The sequence below is a fragment of the Cololabis saira genome, chromosome 2 (assembly GCF_033807715.1).
Source record: "Cololabis saira isolate AMF1-May2022 chromosome 2, fColSai1.1, whole genome shotgun sequence".
NCBI classification, from domain to species: Eukaryota; Metazoa; Chordata; class Actinopteri; order Beloniformes; family Belonidae; genus Cololabis; species Cololabis saira.
Window position 1 is genome coordinate 21940019 of NC_084588.1, and position 11437 is coordinate 21951455.

Below are 11437 nucleotides of genomic sequence, written 5' to 3' on the forward strand. Positions count from 1 at the left end.
CACTGAATATGTTGTTTATATTAAAAGATTATTTTTATAATTTGAATTTGCTACAAAGGTATTGATTGTTTCTTTAATATTTGACTCTTTGTTAATTTTAATCTCTATTTTTTGTCAATGACTTTAATTCATCAGGTCACATTGACCTTCAGCATGTCATAAAGGGAACAAACCACCGTCGTATTTCTGGTGAATTTAGATCACTTGTATGCTTGAATAAAGATCTTTGAGAGCTTTCCGTGTTAATCACGGTTTAAAAAGAAAGAACGAAAAAAAGAAAATAATGCAACAGACTTGGCTCAAATTGATTCAGTGTTGTAAGACCATAATCTTTTTATCAGCACAAAGACCTTTTATGCTGACATGAGATGTGCTCCAGTACTATTCATGGAGTGATTGACACTTCAAAGAGTGGAAAAGGAGATGTGAGTCAATGTCTCCCTTTTGCTGTTGATGTACCATATAATCTATGCATACCCTTTATTAAAGTTTAAACGTCCCCTACAGAAACAACACTATCTTTCTTAAGACAGAGAACTCCCTTTGGAGTCGTCTATGGAGCTTCTGATACCTTGCCATTTGTAAACATGCTTTTTTTCCTGTTGTTATTGTTTGAATGTATTGATTTCCAGGCTGGTATTTCTATTTTCCATCCGCAGCAGTGCTGCTAATCAATCAAATGCAAAAAAGAAAGGGGGTTGTTTGTATTTCCGTATTTTGTTAGCCTGTGAATTGATTTTCTAACTTTAAAAAGGTCACCCATCACTGAACATCATCATGTCTCTCAACTGGCGTGCAGTTGAAGTATGCTCCCCCGTGGCCGCCTACTCAAATAACTTCATTAAACCTTTTACAGTGTTCCTGAACGTGTCTCACGACATCCTTGCTTGGCACCTCGGTTCCAATGCAACTGGAACTAAAAAGGCAAAATTAAAACTGTCAGGCCCTGGCAGTTTAAAAGTTACGAAGAGTTTTGTCTCCCTCTTCCTGCCATGTATGTGTACTCCTGTTTCCTCCCTTTTTATTGGAGTGGAGATGTCGTGTTCTGTCTTGTCAAATCAAATTGGAGAAGAATCAATTCATTTCTCAAAAATAGAAAGGACATCCGTTTACAAAATGTTAAAACTCAGGTCGGGTTGTTTGAACGAATTTGCAGATTTTTAAACATTGAATTTTGTGATTTGATCAGGATATTTGTTCAAGTTACAGAAGTACTCCTGTGCCAGCTAGTAGAAATGTTTGAGATGAGTGATGCTCCATGAAGCAGCATCGACATTTACTCATGAAAGAACATGATGACATTTCAGTCCCATCATATCTTTTGACACCTGTGACATATTCCATTGGGCTGCTTTTAAGGCCAGAGTGTAACAAAGGTGCCAACAACATTGGATCAATACATTGCTTAGTGAATAGGCACTACATACACTCGCACTCTAACTTTTAATAGGAGGAGGAGAAGCTGCACATATTTTTTTGCTTTAATTTCTCTCCTGCTTTGGGAAACTTTCTGAAAGATGTGTTCACAGGGACAGAGAATGAAAATTGAAAATATTTCAAAGAAAAGATCATTTTGAACAGAGGTCATAGCTTCACATCTCTCCCTGAATCTGACTGACACATTTCTTTATACTCTTTGACAAAATTATTTCAAAAGGAATAAGAGAAAGAGTGACTAAAGCCACATACATGTGGTCAAACACCATAATACTCACAGCTTCGGCTTGTTTGTTTCAACGTGTTGTCACATGCAGCCCTGCATGTGATACGTATTTTCAAATATAATATATTATATTGTTTTGTTTGATAAAAACCAATGGTTTTGAGGTCCATTTCAGAAGAATTTGCATCTTAGCAACAGTAAACCTTCAGTCCTTGGACAACAGGTTTTCCAACAGTGTTTGAAAACTAACAACATCTCTTTTTTCTCTTTGCTGGGAGGCTCTGCACATGCCAACATGATCTCACAGAAGCACGTGAAATGAGCACATCCTCTCTTAATAATCGTTTTTGTAGTTGTAGCATGTAAATGTGTTGAATCTACATAGTCACGGGGAAGTATCAAATGTACAAGGGTATATCAAGAGGAAAGAATGGTGATTATATGGAAAACATGCAAAACTGTTAACTAGAGTCACACAAGCATTTTGTTCCATCCCTCCTGACCGCAGTGTTGTGTGAATTGCACAAAGGAGGAATCGATTAACATTCAGGTTCCTGTTTGGCCTCAGGAGGTACTAAGAGTAGCAAAACGGGGCAAAATGAGTGACAATGCTCTATGGGCTAACGTGGTGGCAAGGACAGCCTGGAACTCCACGTCCATGGAGGGAATGATGCGAGGTGTCCCATCTGACGTCACCGTTTAGGTCCAGCAGAGTGCTTGTGGCAAGCAGGATAAAGATGGAGCAGAAGAGAAAAAAAAATGCACTGCGTTTTCAACCACAGTGGTCAGAGAAGCAGAAACCAGCTGGACACGCTGCATTATGAACTTTGTTGTTAGACGTCTCAATTTTTGAAAGCACACACTTTATGCTGTTTCAGAATATTGTTTTAGGATATAATTTATTTTGTTTCGAGCTTCTGCTCAGTTCAATTTAGACACATGTAGCTTTACTTTTGCTTTCATCACATTTGCTCAGGTGAAAAGCCTTTTGTTTTTACGCATAGGAAGACTTAAGGTGCGGGCTTGGATCCCTTTACCGTGCCTCTCGTACATTACAAAAACCCTTTCTTCAGGTTGGGTTCTGGTTCCTGCTCTATTTGCACTAAACACCAAATGTCGTATAGCTACAAAACCTGAAACTAAGATGCTGTACATTACTGCTATGCATTATCTATGTCCATTGGTACACATGCAGTGATTTTCCTTTGGTACTTATTTCATTTTACTTAAGGACCACATTAGACCTTTTGTAGAACAGTGTTACCACCGCTGCCTCAAGCAGGACTTGCCAGCTTTTATCAGACCATGGTGACCTGACTGATGTGCATGAATTGGATATGACATCTTCACACTGTAATCACTGAAGGAGAAGCCTGTCACTTTTCATGTCACTGGTATCAAAAACTAGTTTTGTAAAAAAAAAAAAAAAAACCCACAAAAAACACCAATGCTCATTTTGTCAATTTCAATGACATCTGCCTGCTCTTTCCACATAGCAGTTAAAATAAAATGATTTACATTCAAATCCACTGGACTTGAGGCAGGGATGTACAAGACTAACCACTCAGTTGTATATGGATGTCCTTTTTTTTGTCCTAGTATTCATAGCTTCAATATTACATGTTCCATGGCACAGTTCACCTGCAGCTAAGTTGCAGTTGTTCCAGCCCTCTGGCACACGCCGTACTTTCCCGGTGGGCCAGTAATCCTTCATGGCTGACTCATTTCTAAGTTTTCGTATGATGACCCCTAAGGAAATGTCCTTTGTGTCTGTGTGTGTGATATTTTAATGCACTGATTTATCGCAAAAGGCACTGAGCTTACACACTCTACATCTTCAGAGCCAAAAAAGATTTGCCGTGGGCAATTGTTACCAAACATGCAAAAATCACTGACAGAATTGCAGGTGCACCTTATTCTGCACTCTGTGGCTGATTATGTTGGAAACGGTGGCCCCAGTCAGAACAGTGACGTAAGGGAAAAGAAAAATAATGTAATGATAAGCTGCTTGGCTCAACAGAACGTCATGAAGAATGATTATTATAAGAATAGCAATAGGCTATTGCATTTTTTTTTTCTAAAAACCTTTAAAGATCATCTATTGATACTGTAAAAAACATTCTTCAACCCCCCCCAAACTTATAAATATAACTTATAAGTTTGCTGCTTCTGCTGTGTACGCAAGTATAGATTGCTCAATGAGTTGCCAAGGAGGGAGGTCACTGTGGCTTCAGCTTCCACATTGTGCACATTTGATAAAACAATTAGTTTAAATTTGCCGATGGCTAAGCGCTCCTCTTTTTTCATTGGTGAACTAAAAATATATTTTAATGTGGCTCTAATACACTCTTCTTGGATGAGTGTAGTTTTGCTGAGAAACATTCATTAACATTAACAGTGAGCAAGTTGGCAGCTTTTGTTATTGTTATTCCATCACGGTCCCTGATGGAAATTATATACAAATCACACTGAGATAGCTGTTTAGTTTATATTATAAACATGTTTTTGTTCATTAACTGTGATGTATCGTGTCAATGAACATTTTATTCACTACAATAGACATTATAACGTCCTCTATCTTTTTCTATGTTTTTTATGTGCTTTTCTTTTATAAATAAATGGTGTTACACTGCACCATGTTGCAAATGGGTTGAGCAAATGGCCCTGGAAAGCCAACAATGTGTATGAAATTTGCCATGCTAACCTATGATGCTATATTATTTGACATTCATCTGTCCAAATATCATCACTTTAAGCGTGGCTACTGAATTTACATCTAAAATTGGCACTGCCAAAGCTGAAATGAGGACTAGCTGAGCTCAGCAAGGTATGGCAAGTTTATTTGAAAAGCACATGTACAAGACAATTCAAAGTGCTTTACATGAAAAGATTTTTTTGAAATGCAATAAAAAGTAAAAGAGTTTAAAAGCAGAAATTAAAGAGAGAACAAACATTTAAAAGAATTAAACAAATGGGATGCAAGAAATGAAGGTTGTCGTGCATTATGGTGGATTACTGAAATGCAGCAGTAAATAAAAAGGTTTTCAACTTTGGCTTAAAGCAACTGAGAGTTTCAGCAGCCCTAATGCATTCTGGGAGTTTGTTCCACAGGCGAGGCGCATAAAAGCTGAACGCTGTCTCTCTGTGTTTGGTTCTAACTCTGGGTACACAAAGTGAACATGACCCTGATCACCTGTAGGGTTCTGGTTGGTTCATAATGGACCAGGAGATCAGAGCTGAGATCTCCATCGCTTGACCCGCTGCCTAAAAAGATCTGCAATGGCTCTCTGCTCCTTCAGCCAATCCATGCTAGAGGAGCTATGGAGCTGCTGGTGATTAATTGCTTTAGAACATCTAATTTCAGATGTCATTTCACTGGCAAAATCAGAAACGAGCCCTGTGTTTATCCCATCTATATTTAGAACAAGTTGTCTCTGTATCAATCATTATTTTTACATCCATGACAGCTCTGTGTCTCTGTCCTCACTCATAATTATCATGCTACCACTCTTGGTGAAGCAAAAAGCAGTTTGCAGTTATCCCAGCATTGTCTAAACTGCAAAGTAATTTTGGATTTCACCATCGAATCAACATTTGAGATGGGATATTCACCTGTAAATGTCTATCGTATAAGGAGCTGGTAACCACATATAATTTTGGTTCACATGTTGGGCATGTTCCCGTCAGCTTCCGGGGCAACATCGCAGCGCCCTGGTTTAAGCAAAAAAGAAGCGTCAAAAACCACTCTTCAGAAACTCATGGGTCACATGTCCAAATGCTTTGTCAATTGTTTTTTTTTTTTTTTACAGCCTATAAGCAAGAACTGTATAATTTTGCTGTTTTATTAAGGTTGTGGCCACTGGGGGAGCATCAGTTGGAATGCAGTCATAAAATGCCCTTGGTCTTTGTTTATTATTAATCATTTTTACAAGAAGGGAAAACTCAATTAGTTTGGTTTTGGGAATTGAAAGACTGAGGTATGTACATATCCAGGATATCGAACACTCCACAAACAGGCAACAAGATGAACTATACTACAAATATAAGTGCATGAGTTACCAGTTTTGCATGAAGACAATGCCACTTAAACACTACTTAGCTTATGAATATCCTGGTTCATATCGATACAAGAGAAAAAATAAGCAAGTAAAAATGACTGGTTAAAAAGACATAAAGCAGTAACTGGCTGTTGAACTGTGCTACCACATGCTACAGCCAGTTAGCTCTGTATGCTAGACAATTATATTTAATAAACAGGCATGACAATTTGAAAAAATGAAACAAAAAACTGTATGATGTAGGTGTTGATGCATGCACACAATCTTATGGAACAAAGATGGCACTGCGTTATGCACCAGCCAAGTGCTTGGCTTGCTCTTAAATGCACCGAGCTAGATCTCTCTTTTGAGTCATGAGGGTGTTAGGCCGCGTTCAGACTGCAGGCAAATATCCGATTTTTAGCCCATCCAGATTGAAACTGGATGACTCTTTTGAAGTCTGAACAGTCCCAAACCGCATGATATCCGATTTTTGCAAACCAGATGGAAACCACCTCCGGGAGGTAGTTTCATATCCGATCCATATCGCATTTGGGCAGATGCGTGTCAGTCTGAACCATGGGTCTGAACAGTCCAAACACTCAGATCGGATATGACTGTCCCAGACACTCCAAACCACCCGCCCATTTCCAGTTGTGGAGCTACTCATCCTTTCACAGAGAGCATGTACAATCTCTGATGTCACGTCAGACGTCAAAAACTATTATTTGTAGTTTAAGTGTTGCAAATTCACATTACAAGTCATGTTTTAATAGCAGAAAAAAGACTGCATTTCCACGTACGGAGCGCGTCGCCGCGTACCCTACGCCGTAGGTCTGCGTTGGTGTAACGCGGAACCAAAAATCAGCCTTCAGTCGCGCTGTGAGCCTGAACCTGCAGCCCGTCAGCCCCTCTCCTCCTAGGAGGACAGGTATGGAGCGGGGCTGCCAGTTATTAATTGCTGGTTCGTTTTGTTAACTCTGAGCTTTGTTGGTTGGTTTGTTAGTTTGCTGGTGGTTTTGTTCTGAACACTTTTCTCTGTGACGTCGGGTCCCTCCACCGAGACACAACTTTTGCGGTATGCGTTCATTGTTATGTCTAAAAATGATGCGCAGTGCCCACCCAATCAGGAACGGTAGGCTACAGATATTTTGGGATTTTTTTATATATAAAAAAAATACATGATTTCACACAATACATGCCCTGGGTGACGCCTCCGCTCCGACGTCGTTGCTACGGCAACCCGTCAGATCAGTCAATGATGTGGCCCAGTCTGAACAGAGCCATATCCGATATGGACACTTGCTAAAAACAGTGTGGACAGTCAGCCCTGAAAATCGGATATGAGAAGGAATCAGATATATATCAGATTTGCCTGCAGTCTGAACGCGGCCTTAGAGTCCCACAACCAGAGGGTTGCCATGGCGATCCACCAATCAATTCAGTCTGTGTAGGGTTCACTCTTCATTACAGTTGGGTCTTTATTCACAATGTAGCAGACATTATAGAGCTGAGCACAAAGTAGAAAAAGTGATGACAACAAGTCATTAACTCTGCAGGCCACCAATTGCATATCCGTACCCTTATTACCTAAGTATAGTTTTACCTGATGTGGTACAAAAATGTCACTCCCTGTGCAGCTGTTATATGAAAACAAACCATGGAGATCAAAACTATTTTTTGAAGAAGGCTGTAAGAAGTCTTTGTTTATTTCTGATGCAAATGTTGGACATTTGTTGGTCAGTGTAGACTGGCTTGCTTTTGGAGCCAGCCCCTAGTGGTGAGCTGGTGAACTGCAACTTTTCATACTTCCTGGATGAATACAACCTAATTAGACTGCTGGCGCTTGATACACACAGATTAGAGCACAAAGATAGGTGTGTGCTGTTAATAATGGATGGTTGGTGTTATATTGTCAGCACCAGTTGACTGGGAGTTGCCATTTTGACTGAGGTGGAGTCATCACTCTAAGCAGCAGGTGGGACATAAAACCTCGACATAAAACTGTCGAGGTTAAAATAAAGCAATCATGTTTTCCTTATTCAAAAGATCTTGAAAAGCGTTTATTTATTTATTTTTTTCACCAAAGTTGACACAATTTCCTGATGTCTTAACAAGCATCCTAGCTTCAATCAACCCTCTTCATCTGTGAATAGGCCTCTTTAAACTAGTGTTAGATATTTGCTCTATCTATTTTAGAGGTACAACTCTGACATGCTTTAGGCAAAATACCACAGAACGATATTACTACAGCTGCATTTTCTGCTGACTGTTAGCAGTTCTGGTAATAGATGTCGATGTTGGAGGTTGGAGTCAGGCATTTAATGAAAAAAAAGCACGGTTCTCCTCAAATGTAGTCAAACTTAACGGCAATAAAGCAGAAGTTCTACGACCTCCACTCTGTTCAAATCACACAGTTTCTCTGTCAACGACGGCTCCTCCATCCTCCCCTCAGGTTAAGAGTCTGGGCATCATCCTCGACAGCACATTATCATTTTATGCGTACATCAACAGCATCACCCGGTTTGCTTATTTCCACCTCCGAAACATCAACTGACTGCGTTCATCCTCATCTACGGTCTTCTCACTTCTCAAACTGACTTCTGTAACTCAATTCTCTTCGGTCTTCCCAACAAATCCCTTCATAACCTGCAGCTCCTGCAGAACTCTGCTGCTCAAGTCAAAACCCAAACCTCTTCCATTGAACACATTACCCTTGTTCTTCAACAGCGCCACTGGCTCACAATAAAACACAGAATTAACTTCAAGATACTGCTTCTCAAATTCAAATGTATCCATAATCCGGCCCCTCCTCATCGGCCTGATTTTCTCCACATGGCCACTCTCTCGTGTACTCTCAGGTCATCCTCCTCCATTCACCTTACTGTTCCCTCTGTACGTCTCACCACCACAGGGAGAGGAACCTTCAGTCTCCCCAGCTCTGAAACATACTTCCATCTGAGCTTCAGAACATAGACTCTCTTCCATTATTCAAATCTGACCTTAAAACCTACCTGTTCAAACTGGCCTATTCACTTTGACCTGCTTAAGCAATGTTTTATTTCATTGTTTTTCTTTAATTAATTTTACTGCTTTTGTAATTTTTAATTTTCTTGTAAGGTGACCGTAGGTGTGTAAAAATAGAATGTTTGTTATTAAATGTTTGCAAAAAAGATTTTAGGACCGAAAAATTTAATGTCTATAGCAAATGTTCAGAAAACACAGAATGATGTGAAATTGGCTAAAAAACATCTGAATGTGTGCACTTCTATACAAAAGGCAAGTGTGAGTTTGGTTTAAAACCACAGTGAAATGAACGGGAGGCAAACTAAGATGTTCAAATTCTGCACTGAAACGTCTCCAGTTTCCAAATGTTAAGATTTTGTTTTCATGTTAAAATCAGTAATCACTCCTTTTGTGACACTTTGCTGCATGTAAACGTACTGAGTGTCATCAAAATGCTGTCACCGTATGTCTGTAAGTAGTTATTTTCTTGTCCACAAAATGAAAAAAAAGGGACAGTGTGTCTAAAGACCCAAATCAGTAAGTTGAATTTAATGACGTTCTCAGAACTTTGTTGAACCACATTAAATTTAAAATACACATCTTAGAGTAAAACAAAAAAATTCAGAAATACTCGACACATTCGCAGTGCAATTAAATTCTTCCACATTTAATATTCAGCACACCGATATCACTCATCTTTGGAAAAAATAATAAATAAATAAAAACATTACAAAAGCAACACTGGTCTGTCATGAACATGTTAAAACCATAGAAAGATAAATTAAAAACAAGATAGACTGTCTCCTTAACAGAAACACGTATCCAGCAATTAGTCACATTGAGCAGCATTGAACACTCATTTGGTAAGTTTTGAACCTTGAAAGTGGAAAATCAAGCAAACACAAGGATGTGAATGTATCTTCATAGTGGAAAACTATTTAGAAGCACTTAAAGTTAACTAAAATGTACAAACTGTGCTTACGGACCACAGTTAATTCCTTATGTGGCATATTTTAATTGTTTTATTGGTTACATTTCTTTTAGCCAGTTTAGGCATGTGGTATAATCCTGTGGTGTGAATTTCTCTGTTGAATGGCTTCATAAAAACAGTGGTGTAGTCTAACAAACTCTTGTCTTCACCACTGTTTTAAGTAGTCATTTTCTTTCTCAGTACTAAAGGAACTTCCGGGGAGTTATTTGCTTTTAAGGTTGAAACTTGCCTATTCTCTTGGAGGTGAGAGTACATGTTTGGCGGGATGCTGATTCACCAGAACAGGATTCAGTATGTGGTTTAAGTCAATTCAATTATACCAAGCCTTAGTTATTACTGATATCAATTACATGAATTAGAAACACAACAGTAATGCATCTACACAAAAGGTTGTGACTAATCACTGTATATCAAACCCACTTTCATAATAAAGCTGTATTTAAGACAGAAATAGTGATGTAGTAAATTATGAAATACGTAGCTCGGAACCATGTACATTTTTATAATCCTAAGCCTGTATTTTGTCTTGTCATAAATCCTAACAGTTCAGGAGTATGACAGCTGCAGACAGTGCCATTCACAAGGAGGGGGTAGGCTGAAAAGTGAAGCTCTGTGGAAAACTTTGTAACCTGTTCTGGTGTCAAACATGTTGTCTTGCATGGAAGTTTCCCAGAAAAGCTGTTCCTACATCCAGACTGTACTGTACATCATCACGGAACGCAACATTGAACATGGGCCACATTTACACTGTACGATTAAAGCAGTCCTGTTCCGATTTTTCTTCCTCCATGTGGGACAAGTTGGACATGACCAGCAGATGTGTAAACAGTGAGAAAACAACAACAACAACAACAACAACAACAACAACATATTACATATCAGGGCTGGGCGATATATCGAGATTTTAATATATATCGATATATTTTCAAACGCGATATGGTACGAGACAATATCGTTTATATCGAGAATTTTTTTTTTTTTGATTTTGATATAGCTTATTTTGTGACAAATTGACTTGAATGTTTTATTTGAGATTTGCACAAATGTTTTGTTATTTGCACAACTGTCAACCTCAGTGGAAAAGTCTGCCTGTTACTGTCTACATTGTATTAATCGCACAGTGTATTTTAATTTAATTGTTATGCAGGAAAGGGATATTTGTTTTATTTTATTCAAGAAGCATTTTTATTCTATATATGCAGGCAGTTTATTTTTATTTCATTTGTTTTATACATTTTGATATTGTGCAGACCTCTGTTAATAAAGGTATCTGTGTGACATTTGGCACGAGGCATTGTATTAAAACTGACTGTTTTTTTAAGGGTTTGCCTCAGAAAAAAATGAAGCTAACAGAGATGCTATGCTATAATGCTTTGGGGGAAACCCCAATTATGGCACAGAAAAAATATCGATATATATCGAGTATCGCCATTCAGCTAGAAAATATCGAGATATGACTTTTGGTCCATATCGCCCAGCCCTATTACATATAATATACATTATTAATATACATTAGTGTCTGCCATCTAAATTGGACACTTTATGGACACTTGGACGCTTTATGCCATCATTCCCTCAATTAAGGAAGGTACTGATAATTTGGATGGTTAGCATGGCCATCCATTCAAAAGCAGAAATACCATGTAGAATATTTTTTTAAGCACACTTGCAATAAAGCAACTGAAAAAAATCAAACTCTTTGAAACAATACTGCAAGTACAAATTAAGAGCGAAGTTTTC